Here is a 27,215-nt window from a genome sequence, read left to right as displayed (position 1 = left end):
GTGGCAGTATTCTAAGAGCAGCAATCCCATGCACAGTGCTTTTCAAATCCCTCCGTGCATCACATTTTACACATACTGGGGTCCTCCCAGCCTCGAGGGCTGGAAGAAGACTCTACCTCTTCATGGGAAGAGCTAAAAAGCCACCTTGCGAGGATGTGGATACAGGGAGTGGAAGCATTGGTACCCATCTTTGCAGACTACCGCACTCACTTACATTCACATCTAAACATAGCTGACACACAGTCTGGGGTAGGCCAACATAGGAAAAGTGGAATTCTACTAATATGTACTTGCGTATAAGTGCATCAAAAATATCTAAGAGATTGGGGCTCCTGCGTGGCTCATTTGGTTGAGCATCCAACTCTTGATTTTGATTCTCAGGTCATGATCTCATGGTTCGTGGGATCGAGCCCCACATCCGGGCTCTGCACTGAGAGCACAGAGTCTGCTTGGGATTCTCACTCTCCCTCTTTCTCTGCCCCTGCCTCCCCGCCCCCCCCCCACACTCTCTCTCTCTTTCTCAAAATAAATAAATAAACTTAAAAAAATGTTTAAGAGATTAAAACAAAAGCTTCCCAAGTCTTCAAGTAAAATTGGCACTGAGAGAAATCACTCTATGCAGCCCACTGTTTTTGGCTGCCACCTGGCCCCCACGGTGTGTATCCCTAGGCGTGAATGCACTGTCCTTGAGAAATGAGTTGTCAGAGGTGAATAACAACCCTGTGATAGCATGAACAAGATACGGACTAGCTGTCCCTAGGAATAGGGTGTTGGAAAAGAAGGGAGGAGTCAAACAGTGCAGATGGAAGAAGTAACAAACTGAGATTTAATCAGGGAAAGGAAGAATGAAATAGATACAAAGGAGAGAACAAGAGCTCCCAAGACTAGAGAAATGCACAAATACAGGAAACAAACTTACTGCCTAATCTCTTTAACCCTGAAGGTACCGGATGAGTCACATAGTGCAACATACATCAATACAGTGGATCTCTGTTACCTGCCACTTTGCAAAACTTGAGGCTGGGATTTAAAATTTTTTTTTTTTAATTTACGTTTATTTATTTTTGAGACAGAGAGAGACAGAGCATGAACGGGGGAGGGGCAGAGAGAGAGGGAGACACAGAATCTGAAACAGGCTCCAGGCTCTGAGCTGTCAGCACAGAGCCCGAGGCGGGGCTCGAACTCACGGACTGCGAGGTCATGACCTGAGCCAAAGTCGGTCGCCCAACTGACTGAGCTACCCAGGCGCCCCGAGGCTGGGATTTTAGATACCTCCCCTGAATTATTTTTAGAAAGTTAATTGGGACAGAGTAAGAATAGACCAACCAGATGCATCAACTTTCTAAAGGATTATTATTTATCAGTCATGTTGCTTACAGATAAGTAATATGAAGCATAAATACATACGATGGGGAGGCAAGATGGAATTCTGTCTAGAAATGCCATAGGTGGAAGGTTCTTCAGAGAGCTTCATGGAGGAGACGCTTGAGCCAGGCCTAAAAGTGTGATGGATGAATAAGAATGTTCTCTCAGTCTGGGAGCCTGCCTGCACTGGATCAATCTGTGAACCTTACCTTGCATACCAGATCTGTGGCCCACAGTGACTTTTGGAGATAAAGAAAGGGAGCCAGAAAAATCAGTCCCACTGGCTAGTTGATCAGGGGATCCTCATGATGGATCCACACTACCTTCTGTCTCTCGCATTGGGCTTGGGTCCAGCATCTGCTTCTGTTGGTGGTGGCACATTCACGCATCTCTCAAGGCTCAGTGCTGAAGGTTCAAACAGCCCTTTATCCTAGTCAATGGACTCCAAACTACTGAGCAAGGGAGTGTTAGGTGTGTGCTTAGTGGGAGGCGAGGTGACCATTCCCTGTTGTCACCTGTCTACGTAGCTGTCAGCCCTGACTGCGACCCTGGAGCTCCTCTCCCCAGACCCTGAGGGCATTCAGTCCTCTTTACACACCCTGTTTCCCCTTCCTCCAGCACCTAAGTCCTGGTAACTCCCTCCCTGCAGGGGCTGTTCCCCAGCACTCTTTGGGGGAGAAGTCTTCAGTCTCCAGTGTGAGGTGAGAGTCAGAGTTCCTCTGCCTGTTGCTCAGAAGGGTGAAGGGAACGTGTCCAAGGGTGAGGCTGGGGAGAATAAGGGGACCCACGTGGCCTCTGGCTCTCCACCACCTCCTTCCTCTTGTATTTTGTTTCTTGGGGTGGCCATGATGTGAGATAATAGGAAACACATGCGCTGCTCTCTGCCCTCATTTCTGATACAGGGCTCCTTGCAATCTAGCTTCTTCGTTCTACGAGGCAACTCTGGGTGGACTCCTGGATGTTTCCTGGATGGGAGCTGGTCACCTGAAAGGCCAAATCATGATTAGAAGGTTGAAATTTTCACCTCCACCCACCACCACACACTTATCCAGAGAAGGGGGAGGGGCTGAAATGGAGGTAATGATCCATCACTCCCTTCCTGAAGAATCCTCCATAAAAATCCCAATGGTACAGGGTTTGGAGAGCTTCAGGGGAGTGGACACTTCCACATACGAGAGGGTGATGCACCCCAGATCCACGGGGACAGATTTCCTGCCCTCAGGACCTTCTCAGACCTCACCTTATGTATCTCTTCATTGGCTGTTCATTGTGTCTTTCTTCACGTCCTTTAATAAACTGGTAAATGTAAGTGTTTCCCTGAGATCTGTGAGCCTCTCTAGCAAATTAATCAAACCCAAGGAAGGGTCATGGGAACCTCAGATTTATAGTCAGTTAGAGCACAGGTGATAACCTGAACTTGCACTTGGGTTTTCCTAACACACCTGGTTATTTAACAGAAAGTCAAAGACCTCATGCTGTGAAGAAAGAACAATATGATAATCTCCTCTGTTGGCTTGTGTGTGAGGAGTAAATGCGTTAAAGTCTGTATAAGCATTGGCACAGTGCCTGGCACATACTTGGTGCTCAATGGCACCAGCTGTTCCCTTCTCGGCACTCCCAGTACCCAGGCACAGACAGCAGCCTCCACAGATGCTGCGCATACACCCGGAACTCTGCCGCCTTCAAGGGCACAGTGTCCCTCCTGTAGTTGCCATGAGGTCTGGGAGGGTCCCAAACAGCACAGTGTTTGATGAAGTTGCTGGAAATAACGTCTTCCCTTTGGAGTGTTCCAGTCCGTCATCATCATACCAAAGCAATACCGCCTTGTGTCTCACAAAGTTTTGGATAAATCTTGAGCGAAAAATTGCTCTTTTCGTATTTACCCATAGTTCATCCTGGGTTGCAGGTCAGGGTGAGTATCACGGCACAGAAAATGTAAGGGACAGACACATGCTGTGTGAATTCATTCAACAAATATATATTGAGTACCTACTACCACGTGTCAAACAATGCACTAGGAGCTGGGCTCCGTCAGTGACTGGGAAGGGAGGAGTTATGACATCTGCCTGGGCGTTCACTCCCTCCTTTTACTGGGGCAACACTCCCTGGGGGAAGAAAAAGTAGGCAAGTGATCCTTCCAAATTTCCTCATCAGCTAAACAGCCGACTTGATGGATGAATGATATCTGCTAGGAAAAAGGGCCCTATTGGACGACCTTAGCTGGATATCCCCGGCAAAGGACCACTTGCAGCATTAAACCCAGAATCTATGAGGCAGGGGTCCCTGCAGAATGTCCCAAACACTCCACACCTTTCTGGGCTGTGAGCGCTGCCTAGTGAGCGCGGGAACCCAGCAGAACCTCACTTAGAGACCTCCTCTATTATTCTGGGCCAGAGCCCAGGTGTCCAAAGTGGGAATGACACTGTCACATGGGCCTGGGAAGTCACACAGGTGTCTGGGCTTTGTGCATCTTGATTGACTGTGTCTTTGAAATAATGAGCACATCTTGATACTGGGTGCGTTCTAGGGGTTCACATGAGCCTGCACCAGCCATCTAATCCTGTGTTAATTCTACAGTTTATGTGAGCAGACAAAATCCCTGGGGATTCTTTTATCCTGGGGAGTCCTTCTTTCTTCTGACAACTCAGGCTTTGCTGCTGAGTCAAGCTCAGTGCGTGGCAGCTTGTGGGTAAAGATTGACCCCAGACTGCCGAGGGTAGCTGTGTGACTTCAGGGTACTTACTCTACATTTCTGAAACTCGGTTTCCCTGTCTATAAAATGGGGATTATTATGGTACCCACCCCATGGGGTTGCTGTGAGCTGAGCCAACCCCTATGAACACAGGATGTGCTCAGAATAGAGCTAGCACATGGGGCAGCTACGTCAGTTTCTTGAAAATTTCCTTTTTAGGCATCTTAGAAGTCCTCAGTGCAAAATAACTCTGGCTAGCCACCTACCAGACGTGTCTGGACACCATTCATGGGTACAACTTAGACTTGAATTGACTGACACCTTACACTTACATAAGTGACTGTCACCTTCATGTCTGTATGTATCACACATGGAGTTTGCTTGGAACTGAAATCACTTACTGGAGCTTCACTTTTAAGACCGCATCAATTTGAGGTTTAATGGGATATTTATTTACTGTGATTCCTCCCCAACCAAAATATTCAAACTTTATTTCTAGAAGAGCTTGCAAAGCAAAAGTATGTTCAGATTAGGAATAATTATATAAGTCTTTCACATAAAATTTTAAATAATATTACTTAATTTGCTGTAAACTGAATCTTCCCTGTGGATACAGTGTTAGGAAAAAATTATATGGTACATTATCTACCAAAGTCCCTGTTCCCTGCACACCTCCAGCAGAAGCATTTGAATGTGGCCTCAGGTGTTGCTGTTTGAAATGCAAATAAGCTCCATTAAGGCTCAGCAGCTGGGCTCCAGGGCTGCCGCCCACGCCAGCGGGTTTAATAAGAATTGATTCGTCAGTGTGTGTATTTTGGATAAGTTATAGGATTGCTTAGTATTCTGGCATCTGTACCGTATCTCTCCCTACTTTCTGAATGAGATGGTTCCCACACACAGCCTGTTATTGTCTTGTTTTGTGCCTTTTATTGATTCAATCATTTATTTATTTTCAGAGAGAAAATATAGGGGGTCTAGGGGGTCTCTCAGAGAGAAAGAGCATGGGGGAGAGAAGTGGGGGGGGAGAAAGATGGAGAGAGAGAGAGAGAGAGAGAGAGAGAGAGAAAGAGAGAGAGAATCTTAAGCAGGCTCCACACTCAGCAAAGAGCCCAACCTGGGACTCAGTCTCACCACCCTAGTATCATGACCTGAGCAGAAATCAACAGTCAGATGCCCAACCAACTGAACCACCCAGGTGCTCCATTTTGTGCATTTTAAAACATATTTTCCTTTAATGGAGAGATCTTGCCTTCTACACCTGCAGTCTCTCTCAGAACCTAACACATGGTCTGGCACATAGTGGAGGCTCGTCTAGTATTCATTAATAAATGCAGAAATGACTGACGTGCTACTTTCTGGAAGGTCAAAGAATTTGGCTAAGTTGTACCTATTGTGCCCTTTGTAAAATTACTTTTTATTCTGCAAAGAAACTCCTATCTGTATTCTGACTCAGACACAGTTGCATTCTATTTAAAAGTATTGTGACATTGGCCCAGCAACCCTGATTACTCCCATTTTACAGGTGGGAGTACTCACGCTTAGTGTGCGTTCACGACTCGACCCACGTTACTGACTCAGCCACTGGGAACCTCCAGAGTCTGTGCTCTTCCCGCGTCAGGACACAAGACAAATTATAGGCAATACTACTTAACTGGTAAACATCTAACAGCTAGAAACAAATGGAAGAGGAGAACCTGAAGCAATTTAAAAACTGTCAGGGAAATCACTGATTGGAAAATGTAGTCACAAATTGTTCTGATGAGCAACCTCATCCCTGTTATTTTCCCATACCTCCTTTAAAGAAAACGTTTAAGGGTTCCACTGGTGCGTGGGGGGATTCTGGAGGGGTACTCACTGATTGATGGGGAGGTATACCTGAGTCCATTCACCCGTGCAGATCAAGCACAATGTCCTTCAAACTCCTGCACATGTAGGGCCATTTCTCCCAAGAGATCTTAAAATGCCTGTCTTCCAACTACCTACAATAGGCCCTCTTCTAATAACCATTGGCTGGTGGGGTTCCTACCAGAAACAGCTCCAAATGAGTTTAGCCATGCACCCAAACCAAGAAGACTGGACACCATGAAAGCCCTAGGTCAGATAAGGTCCACCAATGGACCAGCCACTTATTCTATGAAGAGAGGGCCCACCTTTCTTCACCGCACATGCCACATCTTTTTTCTGAGTACCTCTGTGTGCAAAGGAAGGTTGGTCTTTTGCAACCAAAGGCCAATTTTACTCATGTGACTTGAAAAGAGGATAGAAATGGAAAGGCAGGGCTGCAATGTAATATCTTGGCCATCATACCTACAAGGGACTTCAGAGCCCCGGGCAGAGTGTGGAACTCAATCTGACATTGCATTGAGATGGAAAGTGCTGTCAGTTCCAACAAGAGGGCCCTCTGAGCCCCTACCTAGGGAAAAAGGGCTGAGGAGGGGGTGCCATGACTCCGACCAAGAGGATCCAATCGGTTAAAGATCCAGGACTCACCTCAGGAACATCACCATGAAGTTATTTCCTGTCTCCTTTTCCTTTTTGAAAAATGGAACTGTGGGGGGGTGGTCAGGGAGATTGCTCCAAAGAAATGATGCAAAAAGCATTAAAGGCAATGTTTTCTTGGAAGCGGGAAGTAGTCAGCAAGAGTTACCTCTTCTAGAAAGAGAAAATGCTACAAGATGCTGCCCATGCGGGCTTTTGGACAGAAAACCATGTGAAAGAGCGGACCTACACTGGCCGACTCCATCTTGTTCTGTGTCCTCCGCCTTGAGTGACTATGTCCCCGACATGCCCTCTTTCCGGGAAAATCGCAGAAACCTCAGACCACGCCTCCTCCCCTTGAGTAAACTCCCGCTCACCCGTTCAAACTTCCCAATCAAAACGCGCCCTGCAATCTGCGTAACAGGACTCCGACCCTTCCCCAGCCAATCGGCTGAGGCCACAGCCATTACCCCACCAACTGCCCCTAGACCCCTATAAAACCTTTGTGCTTTTGAAACTCGCGCTCTCTCTCTCTCTCTCCGGTATCTCACCGCTGTGTTGGTGCAGGTAGGAGATTGAGCTCGAGCTAGCTCGAATAAAGGCTCTTTTGCTTTTGCATCGGACTCGGCTCCCTGGTGGTCTTTGGGGATCACGAATTCTGGGCATAACACCATGCACTATGGATAAGTTTAACAAAGAGTCTCCACCTCTAAGATAGAGAATTATGGGGGACACTGGGTTGGCTCAGTCGGTTAATCATCTGACTCTCGATTTCAGTTCAGGTCATGATCTCACAGTTCATGAGTTCAAGCCCTACATTGGGCTCTCTGCTGTCAGCACAGAGTCTGCTTGAGATCCTCTGTCCCCCTCTCTCTCTGCCCCTCCCTGCTCTCTCTCTCTCTCAAAAATAAATAAACATTTAAAAATATATTTAAAAAAAGAGAATTATGGATAATTAGACCCTCATGTTTGGGGGGGGAAGAAATATCTATGTAAATACAGACTAAACAGTTACCTTGTAACCTAATTATATTAACTGCTCTGTGTCTTTAAGTGTTGGTCTGAGTTGATTTGGCCTTTTCAACATGTTTGATTAGGTTTAATTAACAATTTTATTAACCATTTACAGTTTTAATTAACAGAAAAATCATATTTAAATGGAACTGGGTAACAAATTTCCTAAATTTTTCATGTCTATAGAAGATGGACATTATGGAACACATTTGTAACACATAGAGTATATTTTATCCAAGTTTTATGTGTGGAAAAGGCAAGGAAAAATAAGATTTCTCCTTATATTCTGACCTTGCAAACACAGCTTACAAAGTGAAATGACACTTCCAATAGTAGAATTTCAGACCCAACACATACCATGTGCTTTGGGCTTAATAGACAAATGATTAAAAAGAACATTGTGTTTCTCCTGAAATTTTGGACGGCTGCTCTCAATGAGTATTTCTCAGTTACATTACCAAGTTAAGCATTTTGGTGCAAACATCCTCTGATTTGGCAATGCACAAAGTGAAATGTAGCCTCACATCTGCCCTGTAAAATGACATTAAATAATCGAAATGTAATTAAAGTTTAAGATGTTACAGAAATTATGCCAAGATTCACTAGACCCCAAAATCACCTCCAGCATTTATTTTATAGGAAAACAATGGTAGATGAAACTTGGGAGTTACTCAGAGTGACCTTGAAGTTCTTGGATGGAAACTCAAGATATAAAATCCAAGGTTTTTTCCATTTATTTTAATTAATGGCTCTGATTATAATAGAGGCGGGCCACAACCTGTTTATTTGCCTGCACACATGCCAGAATTCCATCTCCAGGTCCGTCACTATATGCTAGAATGATGGATTCTTATTGTTCCAGCTGGAATAAGGTAGGATGTGCTATGTAGACAACCAGCCTCCAGATTTTGATAGATTATTTTTCTCCCCTGCCTTCAAGTGCACTGTAGATTTGCAAGGGGCTCTGCTTCTTGTCTCCTTTTTCCAGGACTGATGTCGTCTGAATGGCGATCATCACAAACAGTGTTGTTGCTATGGTGAAGGGAAAGGGTTTCAGAGGATCTTGCACTGGCAATTAAACACCGAGGTCTAAAGCAGCACTCCTCACTCCCACTCCTATTTTATTCGCCAGATCAGTCACATATCCCCACCCAATCCTAAGGTGGCAGCGAGATGCATCGACACGTGTGTTCCAAAAGCAGAGAGCCAGAGATCTTTGTTGAAAGTCACTAATCCCTGTCATACTGGACACAGGAAGAAACAATTGCTGAGAAGAGTAAGTCCAGCATTGAAAATGAGTTAAAGAAAAGCAAACTTTTGTGCAGAGTTCTCAAGAGATTTCTTTCTGTAAGGTATGTCCTTACAGGACATTCACTGTAATGTCATTCCTTACAAGGAAATTCACTTCCTTGATAAGAAGGTGCCAAGATCAGAGACTGCTCACCACACAGTAGACACTGTGCTGTATGTATGTATTATATTGGGTTGAATTAATGATTGAATAAAGACAGAGCCCATGGGAGTGAAGGTGGAAGGGGAGAAAGAGAGGAGAGACACTGGGAAAGAAACATACAGTGCGCTCAAACAGGCAGGGACAGTGGCCAGAGGATTGAGCACAGAAATGTAAAGACCTACGGAGAGGCAAGAGTAGAATCTTCTTCAGAAAAGTGGGCATCTGTCCTGTGAAAGATAGAACATCTGATCATAAATTCTTGCTTGACTCTGGTCACAATTTCATTTCTCAATGTACAGAAGCTTCTATTCCATACTTAAGTTCTTTGGTTATTCATCAAAATTATTAGCAATACAGAAATCAAAAAATAATCTCAGGCAAAGTATTCTGGAAGCGTATTCTGCAATAGATTATTAACACTAGACACGGATTATCAGACATATGTCTAGACTCTGGGAAGACAGACATCAAAAATATTCAGAAGAATTAAAGTGTTCATTCCATGGACAAAATTCTGAAAGGGAAAGTGGCCCACAAAGGATGGAACATCATTACAAAAATGTACTTCTGCTCATCAAAGAGCCATCAAAAGAATTCAGACTGGTGCTTCACAGGAGCACCCTGATTAAAAAGTACCTCTATAAAAGACACTATCAAGGTTATGTGACCCAAAGAATGACACTTTTTTTTTTAAAGAATGACAGTTTTTGAGCATCATGAAGACCAAAGCCTCAAATGAACTAAAACCCATTATAAAAGTCCAAAGTAGGCATTTTGTAAAAAAAAAAAAAAAAAAAAAAAAAAAATTAACAACAGGACATAGACCCACTGCTAGATGTAGAAACTACTAATGAATAACCAGCAAACTGCAGAACCACTTACTATTACTTTGCTTCATTTTTCTTCAGCCAAGATGGTGGGCTCTACTTTTAAAGGTATAGAACAAATAATTCAAGAAGGGATACTACCAAAGAAGTTATAACAAATTTGAGGTGGTGGGGGAGGGTTGTCCTGAGTGGGATAGCATCAGTGCTTAGGTGTTGGAGGAGGCATCTCAGAATGGTTTCACAGAATGAATGGAAGTTCTTAGGTGAGGGAGCAAGGGCAAAGATCCATCGTACCAAGCAGCAAGGCACATCGGAGAGCTGAGAAAGGTGGATAATGATGGCAGCAGTGTGAAGTAATTAGTGAAGTCAGGAGACCAGGAGCATTCAATCTGAGGACGGGAGAAGCCTTCGAAACAGAGGAGAAAGAAACGGGCAAGATTTGGCCAGAGGCACATCGCAGGGAGGGTGGAGGGGCTCGAGAGGGTGGCGAGTCTTGGAGACTTGCCCCAGAACTGGAAATAGGAGCTGAACAGGGAACTATAAAAAGATTGCCAAAGAGCACTGAGAGCCCAAATGAGTCTGTGCCCAATGCCTTATAATAGCTCTTCCGTGTTATCTGATTGGTTGTAACACAAATAACATTTCCACCCCAAAAGACACACAGTTCAAAGATTGTGTCTTTTGCTCAGACCCTAGTAATGCAAGGTGAGTAGATCTCATCTTGTGGCTGCCCAAGACTCACTTCTGTCCCTAAGTCCTTTGAATAAACCTTTTCTCATCAAGCTGGGTTTATCAGCCTTTTCCTTCGGTCTTATGGCTCCCTTAGGCTTTGGAGATGATTTTGCATATACCTTCCTTGCATGAAACAATTGCAGATTCCCATGACCCCCTCTTTGGTTTCAATAATTTGCCAAATCAGCTCACAGAACTCAGGAAAGCACTTTACTTACTCTTAGCAATTTATTATGAAGATGTTTAAGAGACAGAATGAACAGCCAGATGAAAAGATAAATAAGGGGAGGTTCAGAAGGCTCCTGAGGGCAGAAGCTTCTGTCCCTGTGAAGTTTGGGGTACACCACCGTCCAGGCATGCAGGTGTCTTCACATGTCTGGAGGCTCTCTGAACCCAGTACTTTAGGGATTTTTATGGAAGCTTCATCTTGTAGGCATGATAGATGATTAACTTAATCTCCAGCCCTCTCCTCTTCCCAGATGATGGGGGCAGGGCCATGAAACTGAAAGTTCCAAGCTTTTAATCATGGCCTGATGTTTCTGGTGACCAACCCCCATCCTGAAGCCATCCAGGACCCAATCAAGAGTTGCCTCATTGGAATAAAAGATGGTTCTGTCACCTAGGAAATGCCAAGGGATTTGGCTCCCTTAGGAGCTCCTGGGTCAGGAACCACAGCCAAAGACCAAATATTAGAACAAAGAACCCTCCTACTACCTTTATCACTTAGGAAATTACATAGGTTTGAGGATCTCTGGCCAGGAACCTGAGGCAGAAACCAAATATATATTTATTATGTCACATACTCACGCACACAGGCACACACACACACACACACACACACAAACACAGATCACATACACATCTATTCTGTAGGAAGCACAGATTTTGGAGGTAGATATTAATGGCATCACCTTGGACAACCTCTTTAAGTCTATTTCCTTGTCCAGAGAAGAAGGTGATAACAATTGCATTTCCTTCTTAGAGTTCCCTGAGAGTGGAATTACTATTTACTGAAAGCCCCTTCCCACCAGCCTACCTGATGACAGCCTTCCAGAAAGGTAATCAGTATGACTCCCTCGACATGGTAAGCTGATTCTCATTTGATGTGGGAGTAAATCAAGTAAACCTTGATCTTTATCTTCATTTTACAGGAAATAAATGGAAGAGATAGGTAAATTTTTGCACTGATAAATTTCATATAAAAATGCAGACCGGAAAGTAGAAGAACAACCTGTTAGTGAGAGAACCTTCTTAAAGCACAAATACAGTCTTAAAATTAGAATTTAGAATTGGATTCCATAAATGGTCTTCCATAGCATACCTATTAAGATTTACTTTCTATTTTTCATAAAATATAGATGTATATATTAAAATCATACAAACATTAGGTAAACAGGAGTATACTTTCAGAGGACTCAAAAACATTTCCAAACAATTTGGAAGACAAATTTCAAAAAAAGCACAATGCTGTACATTTTCAAATTTCACAAGATGAGAAATTTCCAAAAAGGTAAGTTTTTTAATCTAAATTATGTCTTAATGGGTTGCTAACGGGGACAGTGGATATTTCAGGGAATGGTACCCCCACAGCATTCAAACATTTCTTAAATTACTAATTGAATTTCCCTTAATACTTCTAGAGATAACTTGTTTTCACAGACTGTATTTTTTTTAAGTTTTTTATTTATTTGAGAGAGACAGAGACAGCGCAAATGGGGAAGGGGCAGAGAGAGAATCCCAAGCAGGCTCCATGCTGCCAGTGCAGAGCTGGACACAAACTTGAACCCAGGAAGCCATGAGATCATGACCTGAGCCAAAACTAAGAGTTGGATGCTTAACTGACTGAGCCACCCAGACACCCCTCGCAGACTGTATTTTTAACATTTACTAGAATTTTTGTTTCAGTTTGGTTTTGATTGATTCATAAGGTGACAGTTCCCATGAACACTGTTGTTGTTGTTTTTGGTGGCCATTCTATATGTGGTCTTAAATTATTTAAAATTTTACAAACTTTTTTTTTCTTTATTGCTGTCAATTGGAGGCATCTTTAGAACACACCTTAGGTTTTTTATTTTTCAGAACTTTAAAGACTCTTAGAAGAAAGAAATTTTGAGCTGTTTAAACATTGAACTGTATAAACCATGGAGTACTGAATAACACTGAAAATGATAAACTAATCTATTTCTATCATTCTAGGTCACCAGAAAGCATATAAAAGCTATTGCTCTAATCCCAGTACAAAGTGGCAATGGTTATTTACAAGGGACTGTATTCCCATCTAAATGTTCCCTGGCAGCTTAGATCACATATCAAAAGCACGAGATGTGGTGACATATCAGTTATTCAGAAAGTGAAAGCCGGAAGCAAACCCACATCCCCCCTATATATATGCTGGGGCATAACATATAATTTTTAATATACCTTATTTGTGGAAAAGATATCACTGGAATATAAGCTTCATAACGGCAGAAGTTTTATCTATATGGGTTACTGAACAAGCCTTCATGTCTAAAAGACTAGCAATGATAGGCCCCTGGGAAACATTTGTCAAATTGTTGGGGAAATGTTATCAAAACAAAAAAATCTTGTAGTGGAGAAATCCTTTCCACAAAGGTAGTAGAGAAAGAAAACATTTTTGTTATCAAACAAGAATTAAACCAGAGCATGATTCTTGTCACAGGCGATCCACTGAGATCCACAATGCCCAAAGACAGAAAGAAATGTCACTGTCTTATACAGCCAAGCAGATACAATCCACTACCTACACGTTGTCAAGAAACACTATGTTTCTTGATGACTGAGGACTGCGACAGCACCGGTTGTCATACATAGTCCAACCTAACTGTACCTACTAGATGGCTGACCATCTGTGTCATTTAACTGGCTTTACCAAGAGGAAAACACTATCTTCTCGTATCTTTATGACAGGAGATAGTTTTGCAAACTGGAGGAAGGACCCCACTGAAGTAGGAAGGACTGTCCTACTCTCACAGAGAGTGGGGACATGGTGATGTACTCCGTCCTTTGATGTTTACATTGAAAAGAAATGGCTCACAGGTCTTGAGAAAGACATTCCTGGATCAGAAAGCTGACAAAAGGTCTACCTGGTCTTCAAAAAGATTTATATACATTTCAAAGAGAGGAGAAACATGTGTACCCTGACTGGTTTTCTAAGGCAAAACACTCTAAGACAAAGAGATAAAGAGGAATCCCTTTCTTTATTTTCAATAGGAAGAATTAAGCCTCTTATTTTTTTTTAATTGTTTTTTAATGTTTATTCATTTTTCAGAGAGAGAAAGAGACAGCAAATGAGTCGGGGAGGGGCAGAGAGAGAAGAGGCACAGAATCCAGGCTCCAGGGTCTGAGCTTTCAGCACAGGGCCCAACACGGGGCTCAAACCCATGAACCATGAGATCATGACCTGAGCCAAAGTTGGACGCTTAACCAACCCAGGCGCCCCTAAGTCTCTTTTTTTTTAATGTATATTTATTCTCACAAAATGAAGGAAGCTACTTCTATTTCTACCATTTAGACTGTATTTTATCCTAGAAGGTAAGCCTGTTGCCTCAATTACTGGTGTCAAGATCTCTATGCTTCAAATTGGGGTTTTACTATAAAAACAAGATTGGGAAAAATCCAGATATGTTATTGTTTGCTTTTGGTAAAAATAAACAAAAAGATTTGCCCTGATAGCACTTTTTTTAAATATGAAATTTATTGTCAAGTTGGTTTCCACACAACTCCCAGTGCTCATCCCAACAGGTGCCCTCAATGCCCATCACCCACTTTCCCCCCCCCCCCACCCCCCATCAACCCTCAGTTTATTCTCAGTTTTTAAGTATCTCTTATGGTTTGGCTCCCTCCCTCTCTAACCTTTTTTTTCCCCTCCCCCATGGTCTTCTGTTAAGTTTCTCAGGATCCATATAGGAGTAAAAACATATGGTATCTGTCTTTCTCAGTATGACTTATTTCACTTAGCATAACACTCTCCAGTTCCATTCACATTGTTACAAAAGGCCATATTTCATTCTTTCTCATTGCCAACTAGTATTCCATTGTGTATATAAACCACAATTTCTTTATCCACTCATCAGTTGATGGACACTTAGGCTCTTTCCATAATTTGGCTATTGTTGAAAGTGCTGCTATAAATACTTATATAAATAGGAACCTAAATTGTAAGCTTGATAATTGTTCTTTCCTATCGTGAACATCAGCCTGTGTGTGTGTTTGTATGTGTGTGACTACGTAAACATTCATTAATGAACCTTTGATGCTCTTCCAGGATCAGGCTAGGATTTGCAAAGCAAGTACCATAGTTTGGCAAAGAAACAGATTAAATTAGGGGAGGTATGTGAAAGTCACTCTCATTTTATCTTTGAACAGTGAATTAATCACAGGTACAAGAAAGCTATCTTAATTGAACTAAAAAAAATCTTTGATTAGAGTTATCTTAATGATAATTCCAGTTGACTTTTCATGTGTAAATCAAACCACAGGGTGCTCAGATGTTAATTGGTGATGAGATTAATCATTCCTTCAGGTTTAATTCACTTGATACTAGACCCTCTCCCCACCAAGATTTTGAAGTAACTCTGTTTCTTCCCTCACCACTGAGCATCTGAGATGGAGCCCTGAGAGCTCCAACTTAAACACCACTAGTGGAAAACGATGGCAAAATAAAGACCATACTGGCTGCTAGTGAAGAAGTTTTCTCTATTTCCCAAATGTAGACATGGATTAGGTTGCACTAAATTTCAGTACTTCTTGGGTACAAATGGCACATTGTCAGACACAAGAGGGATTCCCAGAATTACTGTGTTCTAAGGATTTTTATCAACCTGGGTACATCCACTGATCTCATGTATAATTTGGCCAAAAAATTCTAGTCCTCCCTTAGAAATGTGTATCACTAATTGCCACACGTGCTGTTTGTGCCTCAGGTATATATGCGGCATTGCATGTTGTCCTCACAGAAATACTACAAGTGGATTTTCACAGATGAGAAATGGAGGCTCAGGTGCTAGGTAAGTCACAAAGCTTGGGAACAGCAGAATGGAAGTTAAGCTTGGCCATCAGGCCAACTTCAAAGCTCACGGTTGGTAAGGCACTTCCCTTCCACAAAAAAACCATAGCCAATGAAAAATCAGTTAAACTACATACTACCTTAGGTCTTTAAGCCGGGGCCACCTTAAGAAAATCTCAGATCATTAAATATTAATGACACAAGCAAGGGCTTAGCTCCATTAGTGCCAACTGAGAGCTGTAGGTAATTAGAAATGATTAGGTGGCTGCCTTGCTTTCTAGGTTTTCATTTGTGAGTTTAGAGGTTTCAGGGAAATTTGGTGGCCAGCTTCTCAGGGGAGCAGCACCTTTCTATCACCCTCACACTATTCTGAGTCACAGTTCACAAACTGCTCTGAAAATATTAGAGAATGAGGAGGAGGGCATTTCACTTGTATGAACAAATGTCTCCTGGGTAATAGACAGTAAAGTCCTGTTAGCCGGTCTAATTTTCCACTAAGTGAGCTTAAAGAGAAATGAAAGAGGAAGGTGTCTTTTTTCTTGGTGTAAATGTGTTTAAGTTACAGTATATCTATTGAGTTAAATAACCTGAAACCAGCTCCAGGCTCTGTGCCAGCAAATCCCATCAGGCTCTTTGTATGGAGGAGCAGCCGTGTGGACAAGGAGAATGCTACTTCCCACCTTTTGTTTCCTAGCAAAACTTTTGTAGAAAACATCCAAGACCCTCTGGTTAGTTCACAACCAACTACAATGCAAGTGGCAGTCACAGAGTGGCAAAGCTTGTACAGGAACTGGGTACAGCCATGTTGAAGAGCTATTCAGAAGGACCGAAACACAGGAACTAGTACCAGGGAATACACTGAGACCAATGGTTTCCATCAGTATTTATCACCCATCTTGCCATGAAAATATGTTCTTGAATTATATCAGAGTGGTCTGGTTTTCTCAGCCAAGTTTCAACTGGAGAGCCAGTGTGAGTAGATACAGCACAAAAAGCAGAGAAGCCAGTACATGTGTACATAAAAAGGAGCTGGTCTGTTTAGAGATAATTTTCTCAGGTAAATATGCATTTATTTGGCACCTGTCACTGTTCTAGGTCCTGAAACCAAAGACCAACAGTCCTTGGGGGCTCTCACAGTAGATTTATGACAAGGTTCTCAATCTGAGATTCACCTGAGTTTCATAGAGACTTGCGGCCTCCTGAAAGACTAGGACAAGTTGTGTATGAACTTGCGGATTTAGGTTTACATGAGAGTTTCCTATGGGATGAGGCGTAGATTTCATCAGTTTCTTTAGAAAAAGGATCATGATTCTAATAAGTTTAAAACAATATCATATAGATATTTTTGAATATAAATCCAGCAAATTGATGAAAACAAAGGGCCAGCGAAAGCTCTCAACTTAATTTGATCATTGGAATTATAAATTCAGAAGGAATATCTATTGTTTCTTTGGGAATCAATCTTTAGTCTCAGACCATGCTAGTTGCTACCCCACAGGTAGTGATGGCTATTAGAAAAACTGGGGGAAAAATGGAGCAAGTAAAAATAAGTACATTTGAGAATAACAGGCCTCAAGCAGAGAAGTACGTAGAATCCCTGCATCTTGACGGAATTCGGGAATTCCATATAAATATTATTGGATTTGTACCCCCTTCAGCCCCTAGAATCAGCCACCTTAAGTTGGCTGCTTCATCTCTAATCAAGCAACAATATTACATCTTATCTGAGCCAATTTCCCTGCTGAGAATTTGGAAGCTCCCTGCATGATTCATTCTGCATAAAATCATTTGGTTTTTGCTCGCTGTAGATAATTGGTTCTTGGCACCAGAACTTAAACTATTTACGGTCCAAGCCTGTTAAAATGACATTGAAATTTAGCTTAAACAAATAGAATCCAAGTTAAGGGTATGTTTTCTTAATGCTGTTGGTTGTACCTGTTAAAATTAAATTTTAAGATGCCTATGAAGATCTATGGTAGAAATGGTGGGGAAAACATCCTCCAAATCTAATCCAATGATATATTTGATGTGGTGTGCCTAAGAAGAAGGGAGAAAACTGAGGGCCAGAGTGGAGTCTTCTTCCTTGGGGAGGCATCCACAGGGTGTGTCAGTGACACGTGGTATAATTTGAGGTATAGCTATACAACGTCTCCTTTATCCCCTCATCTATTGATGGACACTTGGGTTGCTTCCATACCTTGGCATTGTAAACAATGCCACAGTAAACATATGGGTACCTGTATCTTTTTGAATTAGCGTTTTTGTTCTCTTTGGGTAAAAACCCAGTAGTGGAATTATTGGATCATATGTTATTTCTATTTTTAATTGTTTAAGGAATGTCCATACTGTTTTCCACAATGGCTATATGAATTTACATTCCCACCAACGGTGCATGAGGGCTTCTTTTTCTCAACAGCTTCACCCGCACTTGTTATTTCTTATATTTTTGATTCTAGCCATTCTGATAGATGTTAGGTGATTCTCTCATTGTGGTTTTGATTTGAATTTTTCCCTGATGATCAGTGATGAGCATCTCTTCATGTGTCTGTTGACTGTTTGTATATCTTCTTTGGAAAAATGTCTATTCAGGTCCTCTGCCCACTTTTTAATTGGATTATTTGTGTTTCTGGTGTTGAGTTGTATAAGATCTTTATATATTTTGGATATTAAACCCTTATCGGATATGTCATTTGCAAATATTTTTTCCCATTCAGTAGGTTGCCTTTTTGTTTTGTTAATGGTTTCCTTCACTGTGCAAAAGCTTCTTACTTTGTTGTTGTCCCAATAGTTTTTTTTGCTTTTGTTTCCCCTGCCTGTCAAGCAGTATTTAAAACAAAACACAAAATAATAAAATCTAACAATTTGCTGTTTACAAAAGATACATCTAAAACAGATACATTCAGAAAGGTTGAATGTAAAATCATAGACAGAGATGAATAACATAAATGCTAATAAAGAATAGTGAAACTATACTTGAAGCTGAAGAACATTCCTATTGATAAAGATGCTCACTTTCGAAGGGTGAAAGTTTCTATTTGCCAGGAAGATACTGCAGGTTTAAATTTAGAAGCACCAAATAATATCACTTCAAAATATACAAAGGAAAATTGGCAGAACTAAAAAGGAGAAGTAAATAAACCTTTATAGTAGGAGATTAAAGTACAAGGCTTCTAGTACTTACAGCATAGGCAAGACAGACCATAGATTACTGATTTCCGGAATATCTGAACAGCATGATTAACACATTGACTTAAGGGACATATACTGAACATTGTATCATGCACAGAATGGGAGACTAATGCTCCTTTTTGGCACCTTGGCAAGGGGACTTTCCTAATAATTGAGAGTAGATATTTTCATATAGTAGGCATATACCGTTTGCATATAGTCACAGACCACATAGAAAGTAATATTTGCTCAGGTGTCCCTATCTACTTCAAGCCTGCTTAATTTCCCCACGGCCGAGGAGATCAGTATCTCAGAACACCTTTAACTAACTCAGGGTTCCCAGTGACACACTTCGGAAGCTGTGGCATAAAGGATGCTTGGGGGCTCTGAGTGTGGAGGTTCAAGGGCTTTAGGCCACGGTATGGTCACAGGTCACCAAAACTTCATACACTGAGTTTCATCTAGAAAACCCTAAAATGAGCTACTGGGCTGTAATCTGTCTTTATCTTCTCCTTTTGTGGTGACGAGACTCCAGCATGTCCCCAGTGATGCTCACCACCTGGTGTTCTCTCCTGCGAAGAGTCTCCCCCCACACCACACAAAGGACTGTTTTGTATAACCCAAAGGACACTGCAGTGATGTCAGAGTGTGACTTCTGGGGCACTGAGCTTTTCACCCTGCTCTCCTTTGGATTACTCACCTAGGGAAGTCAGCCAGCATGTTGTGAGGACACCCCAGCAGCTTCACGGAGACGTCCACGCAGTGAAGACGGCAGGCCTTCCACCGACAGCCAGCACTAACTTTCCAGCCATGTGTGTGAGCCCCCTTGAGACCTGCAATTCTGGTCCAACCTTTAGATGCCTACAGCTCCAGTTCAGCCTCTGAATATTAAGGTAATTTGCTACGCATCAATCAATAACTAAAGCAAAATAGAGCATGACACCTTTTGTATTCTTGAGCCAAATTTCAGGGTCTAAAAATTCCATATGGATTCAAAGCCACGGCACAAAGTCCGGAAGTTGTGTTGCCTTGTCTCCAATTTCTTATGGGCAAGAGCAAAAATGTTCCCGGGATTGTGGCAGGTGAAGCCATGGAGCAGAGATGACCTGAAGCTCCTTCTGCCTTACCAATGACCTTTCCACACAAAGGCTGGCATTTTCTTCCCTCAGCACTGTTTCCCAGGTGAAGTGATTGCTGGGTAACCACCAGAGCATCTGTGTTGCCATAGCGATGGGCATGTTTGAAGCAAGAGTATCCAGCTCTATCTGAGGTGGGTGGAGGAGACCGCTGGAAAAACCTGTAGAGGCTTCTGGAGGATCAGGACTGCGTGGGTAGGAGGAGCAGAGAAATAGGAAGGCAAGTTCAATCTATGGCTGAAGACACAGCCAGAGTCCAAACCAGAAAAAGCTGACCTGATGTCCAATCCCCAGGGTGAGGGTGGGCCTGGGCGCAGGAGATCAAGTGCAGATCCAGAACGAGGACCACGGTAGAGCAGAGAACAGTAGAGCAGTAGAGCACAGAACCGGGGCAGATGAAACAGAAGCGGGCCAACGCTTGCCGTGAACTGAATGGGGCTGCCAGGAGGCTCATTTACAGGGGCACCAACAGAGCCTCTCAGGTGTCTGGAGAGGCCTGGATGATTTCCATTTTTTGAGGCTCCCGAGAAAACATAAAAATGAAGAGAAGTTAAAATAGGATTGCGAAACACTGTTGTACGTTAAATGTTTATGTTCGCCAAACTAATGTTTAACAAAAATCAATACAACGTGTGTGACACTTGCAAGATGATAACAGGTTTGATTTCTTTTTTTTTAAAGTTTTTAAAATTTATTTTTGAGAGGAAGAGACAGTGCAAGTGGGGGGAGGGGCAGAGAGAGAGAGAGAGAGAGAGAGAGAGAAAATCCCAAGCAGGCAACTACACTTAGTGTGGAGCCTGACACAGGTCTCAATCCCACAACTGTGAGATCATGACCTGAGCCAAAATTAAGAGTCAGGTGCTTAACTTAGCCACCCAGCTGCTCTTGACTATAGGTTTTATTTAAGAATAGTGGCCAACGTTTAAATCTAAAGCTCCCGATGAATATGGAGTACTGAGACTGATGACACCCCTGTAACACCCCATTGAGGAAGCGTTAGGTACCAGCTATATGGTACTGGGTTGGCCTGACCTAATGTAAGGCAGAACACTGAAACAGATAAAAGCATGAGCTGGGGGAATGAGGCCCTGAGAGGGACGGTGGAGGATGGGGGGCTGCGGAAAGAACAGACTCTGTTCCCGGTGCTCCCAGGGTCACTGGGAAAAAGCAGAACAAGTCCTCTCGAGGGTCGTTTCACCCCAGCCTGACTTCATCATTCAATGCTGTGTTAGTTTAGAACCACAATCCCATCCCTTTCTGCATCGATTGCTTTTCTCATTGGAACAAAAGGGCTATGTTTCAACCCCATCAAGAAGCCTATAGGCAAATTTCAGTAGACTAGTTGGGCGGACCCTTTCAGACAGTGTCCACTCCCTTGGTGATTCAAAACTACTCTTGATGCTGACTTTAGCTAAGCATTGTGAAAATCATTTCTGCCCTACAGAGAATAGTTTCTGCTACATTTCAGAATCAGTGGGAAATACTTCAAGTTATTTCACACAGGTACTTTTTTTGCTCAGTTCATGTCCGAGACAATAAGGTCTTTGCACTACTCTTGCAGGGAAAATAAAGGAGCAGGTGTTTCTGAAGGAAAGAAAGGGTAAGTCTCCAGATGGGCCCGGTACCCATTGTTGTCAACACTCAGGCATTTCCTGCTTCCCACAGGGTGAGTGGCCACAGGACCCTCACCCCCTCCTCCTCTGTGGGCTCCCTGGGGAATGTTCCCTTATTTTCCAAGGTCTTTACAAAGGACCATAAATGCCCAATGTTAATGGCTGTGAACTTTTAAAATATGCAGTGGTATATAAATGTCACATTAATAAAATAATGTTAACCTTTTTACCATTATATAAATGATTTAAATTCTGAACTAACTGGCCTAGCTGGTGAATCCCTACATCTTCTCTACGGAGTTTTCATAGGAAATTTTGAGTGCTGGTGTGATCTGGAGATTGAATGTTTACTTATTTACATCACAAATTCTTTAAACTCATTCCATTATGTGTAGAGGCCGCTTTTAGGCAACAGACTTAAGCAATGGAATGTAAGCAGGGCTCCCCGTGACCACCTGGCTGAACACAGACCAGCCCATCAGGCGACGCACCTCAAAATATCCACAGGCCCTTACTGACCAATGGGCTACTTACAACCAGGCACAGTTACCAAAAAAGGGAAAATTCTACATGTCCCCATACTTCTTACCTTCCGCCTTTCAATACAGCCCCCGCCGACTGCTGTTGCACACAGTGTCTCCCCTCGCTGTCCTTCCTGTCCACTGCCCCCTTCAATAAACTTCCATCTCCTTTGTTCTGCCTTGAGAGAATTCTTTCACTGCCTATGCCACCTGCTTCCACCGGATCATTGCCCCACATTTGGGGGCTCCCAGATGATCAGGAGAGATGCCACATTATTGACATTATCTGTATGGTTTATTTGGAGTATGTATTCCAGTAAACACTCACCCACCCCACTGCACACATGCACACACACACACACACACACACACAGATGCCTGTCTCTCTCATGTAGTTATTTCTGGCTATTTCGATGGTATTAACTGTTAGGACATCTTTTTACTCAACACAGGGGGGAGTGCAGTTTGGAAACTTGTAGGTGGCTGGGGAGCTTCCAGAAGCAGCTCCTACACACCCTGGGTGGCCCTGTGGCCCACAGTTTGTGCTGGTGGCAGTTATATGGGGAAGTTTCTCTTCTTAGATCATCCCATGCTTGGTTCAAGGGTCCTCTGCATTTGCAGCATTCAATCATAACATCTTATATTCGCATTGTGCCTGGGGATCTATAAATCAGACGCCACTTGTTACCTTTCTTGGTCATGATGTTTCCTGGCTCACCTCACACAACACCTCCCACCCCCAGTCTGCCTAAATGTAATTTCTGAAAAGTGGGCTTACATTCTTTCAAGTTTTACAGTGAAACTCTCAGATATAAATATTCTTTTTTCACTCTAATCTAGTCCAAGTAGGTGACCGCAAATCCCTGATTCTGGAGTCATACTGCAGTTAAACACCTCTTGTTTAACTCCGAGTGAATCCTAAGAGTGCACCAAAGTCCAAGGTGAGCTAACATCAGGGCTGCGGCTAATTAGCTCACAGAAATGCAAAGCGGTTCCATTTGAGAAGCTTGACACCTCTTCTAGATACAAATTTTCCAGGAAGTGAGAACACTGAACAGAAAATGATAATGTCCATTATTTTCACTTATAGTCACTATGTATCATACGATGAGTCTCTTACTCTCAGTCTCAAATACCTATGGGCACCTCGTAGCGGGGGGCAAGGGAAAGGAAGCTCCTGAGGGATTTCTGTCTCCTAGGGTTGTTTCTGAGGCGTCATTGGGATGGTGCTTGTGGAGAACTCAGTCCAGTGCCTGAGTAAACCAAGCCAGTGTGAGTTAACCACAATTACTGTTTTATGCAAAATAAGGATGAGTAAGCCAAACTCTGTCTCCTTGTAACTTCCAACAACTTGAATGTGCCTGCCCTCCGTAGGTACCCAATGAAGTCTCTCTTCCACATGCTACCCCTTCAGATGTGTCCCCTGTGCTCTGCATGGTCTCCAGGGAGGGGAGTGCAGGAAACCTTCCCCCAGGAGAGGACCACCGAGCTGGGCTGGTGAGGCAAGCAGGAGTGGGCTGTGGGTGCGTGTTTTAGGCAGACGTAGTTACTGCCAACAACCTGAAGGCCGTAGTCTGTGTCTTTTGAGTGAAGCTGTGGTGAAGATAATGGTGGAAGAGAATATGGGTGAAGACCCTGCATGCTAGGTTGCCCAAGACCTGTGGACGGGGAGCCTCTGAAGGGATTTCCACAGACAAGCAGCATCATCTGACTGGGGGGCTGAGAAGTACTAGTTGGGCTTCAGGGTGGAGACTGGATCGAGGGCCCAGTTAGAACCAGGCAGTCTGGTTGGAGGCTGGTGCAGCATCCACAGGAAAAAGAACCAAGGCCTGCTCTAGGGTGGTGGCAGTGAGGATGGAAAAAAGCAGTGTTTTCTCATATATCTTTCCTGAGGGAGACCTGCTCTGATCACCTTGTACACTGCAAACTGCTTCCTTCTCCGCATTCCCATCCTCCTGACCCTGCTCTGATTTTTTTCCCAGGACTATGATCATCTCTCACTAACTACATCATTTATTTGTCTTGCATTTTGTTCTCATCCCACTGGAAGATGTGGTAATTACTAATCAGGTCACAAGTTTGCACTGGTGGGTTGCAAGGACCCACAAGTGCCCTGGCACATGGTAGGCACTCAATTCGTATCTATTGTCATCATTTGAATGAATGAATGAATGTATGAAGACTTAGGGCAAAGCCTAAAAATTTGGGAGGCTTTCCAAGAAGTTGAAAGATGCCAGCAATAAAGACGGGTGATGTGTCGAGATGAGATCAACCTTAAATCCAAGGTTTTTGACCTGATGGGCGCTTTGGTATTAGGCGCTTAAGGGAATAATCTCCTGAGGGAGAGAACAGTAAGCCCTGGTGGGGAAAGGTTTATGTGAAGCCCCAGAGGTGAAGAATACCACAGGAAACATAAGATGTGGGAGACCCTGATGCCTGGATGGTCCCACGCATCTGAGTTTTTATATCCCCCGTGTGACACTAAGGCACAGCCCAGAAGGTGGGTGATGAACCCCAGACCCAACCGTGGCCTGCACACCACCTCAGGGCAAACTCCTAGGATCCCAGGACAATTGTCATGCAATCTATGCAACAAAACAAAATGTGACAATGACAAAAACCACAACCACATCCACAAAAACCAACCCGACTAACAAAGACAGCAACACAAAAAACCCACTAGGCTTTCACACACACATCTATCTCTGCATCATCTCCATAAGATCTGGAGCTGAGGTACAAACCCACACCATTCCCTGGCTTCTCCCGGAGGTCCTCTGTGTGCCCAGCCCTTCCCCCCAGGCTAGGTCAGAGCTGGGGCTCTTGCTCTGAGCTTCTATAACCCACACCCCTCCATCCCTTATCAAAACCCTTGTCACACGTAGAAGAGATAATTTCTTGTTTAGTATCCAATGTCTCACTTCACCAACTGTGACCTCGTGAGGCAAGGACTCTGTCTTGTTTATTCACTGCGACACACCCAGGACTCTGCACATGCCTGGCACCTAGAAGACATTCAGTACATATTAAATGAAAGAACAAATGGACAAATGAGTGAATGGGAGTCCCCATTTCTCACTCTCTGTTTTTAGATGTACCATCCTCAGGATCAGCGAGGCACTGAGCTCCCTGGGGATGAAGGTTCATGCTGCTTCCAGTGGTGTGCAATTGTGAAGCACTCTGCCTACCGATCTTGAGTGGCACGATGCCACATAAATAGTGAATGTAAGCCCGCCTTTAGGACAGGACTTGGTTCTGTGTCCTGAAATATCTAGTACAGCGCCTTATGAATAGCGTATAATCAGAAAGAGTCACTGAATGGAGAGACGAATATTTTTCCTCATAGAAGTATATATATGCATCACAACCCAAAGAAAGCCACAAAGAAAGAAAACCCAATGCAGAATCTATAATGATAGCAATTCAGGCACTGTGCCACCCAGGTGATAGAGATACTGTGGAGGGCAAAGGAGGCTGAGGGCCTTTGAATCATCAACTTGTTTATCCAACAAATATTTGTTGAGGGCTTACTGTGTGCCAGGACAGCTCCAGGCATTTAAGGTATGTCAATGAATCAGACAAAGATCCATGCCCTTCTGGAGCTTACATTTTAGGGGATACAGTAATAGTAGGTGTGATAAATAAGTAAATTTTAGAGTGTGTTTAAAAAGCATGAGCTATCTGGAGAAAACAGAAGAGGTGGTGAGGGAGGTCTGAGATGCAGGGTTAGGATGATGTGAGGTGTTGCAATGCTCAACTTAGTGGTCAGAGTGGCCACGTATGACTACAGCCTCTGTCTGTGGGGACGAAGTCAGCCTGAGTAGCTGGGTTTGCACAAGAAAAGCTTCTGCATGCTTCAAAAGCATAGCTTGAATCTGTAGAACCAAAACATTTGTTCCAAATGGAGAGAAAGGCAGACCATAAACAACTTCAAAAAGTCTTAATTAGCCCTGCTTATAAATACTTAAGGAAGTAGAGCAGAACAGGAAGAAAGAGTAATTTATTTGATTTGATGAATATTTGCTGCAAACTTTAATTTTGGGTAATTAGAGGTTGCTTTCATTATAAGCAATATTCATTGCCATTAAAAACAGACCATTCTTAGTAAATAAGCCTGCATTTGGGAAGAGCCAGGGGCCGGTCTCTGCTAGAACTGCCTCTGTAGACTGAACCAAGAGACAGGATGAGCCCTGGTCTCTTTTCCCTGGAACTGTCTATGGATGCTTCTCCCTTCCAGGCACCAGTGATGGGAGGGGCCTGGAGGCCTGGATTTAACAGAACAGGAAATGCAGTCTGAGACTAATCATGACCCACAATTCCTCTCTGCTTCCCTCTAGAAACTACTGTTTAGCATTGACCTGAATGGAAAAGCATTGAATTGGAGGAGAATGCACTAGCTCTACTTAGTGGAGATGGGTTTTAATGTAGAGAAGGTAATGGGAGAGATTGACCAGTTTCCTTGCCTGTGAGCTCAGAAACCAGCGTTCCCATTTGAGACACCACTATGCAGGCACCAGAGCTGGTAGCCAGACTTAGGGCCTGCTGCTTATGTTGATACTACAAAGAGAAAAACCACTTGTAAATGAAGAAAATAATACTTAGAGGCTGTGTTCTGACCAGACGGACTTTGGAAGAAGGTTCGGTGGGAGTTTGGAATATGTGTGTGCAATAGAGGTTGAAGTCATTTAAGGCTTGTCTTGAGTCGTAAATAAAAGGAATTGTATTGGGGCACCTGGGTGGCTCAGTCAGTTGAGCACTGACTTCGGTTCAGGTCACGATCTCATGGTTCGTGGGTTCAAGCCCTGTGTCGGGCTCTGTGCGGACAGCTCAGAGCCTAGAGCCTGCTTCGGATCCTGTGTCTCCTGTGTCTCCCTTGCTCTCTGCCCCTCCTCCGCTCAGGCTCTGTCTCTCACTCTCTCAAAAATAAAACATTAAAAACATTTTTAAAAATTAAAAAAAAAAAAAGGAATTGTATTGAACCACTAGATTAGCACATTCCTTGGTGTTGAGATTCTACTGTTCTTGCTGCTAATGTGGTCATGGAGTCACATGGATTCTAAGACTTCAAGGAATCACATGGCCCTGGCTCTCCTGTGGAGTCTATACCTTCTGAGGGAGTAACTCATTCTCCTGGGATGGTGGCTTTTGATAGATGGCTTGAGTTTCTTGCAGTTTTAGCCACTTACAACC

Source organism: Acinonyx jubatus, chromosome E4, assembly GCF_027475565.1.
Source record: "Acinonyx jubatus isolate Ajub_Pintada_27869175 chromosome E4, VMU_Ajub_asm_v1.0, whole genome shotgun sequence".
NCBI classification, from domain to species: Eukaryota; Metazoa; Chordata; class Mammalia; order Carnivora; family Felidae; genus Acinonyx; species Acinonyx jubatus.
Note: the sequence above shows the minus strand (reverse complement) of the source record.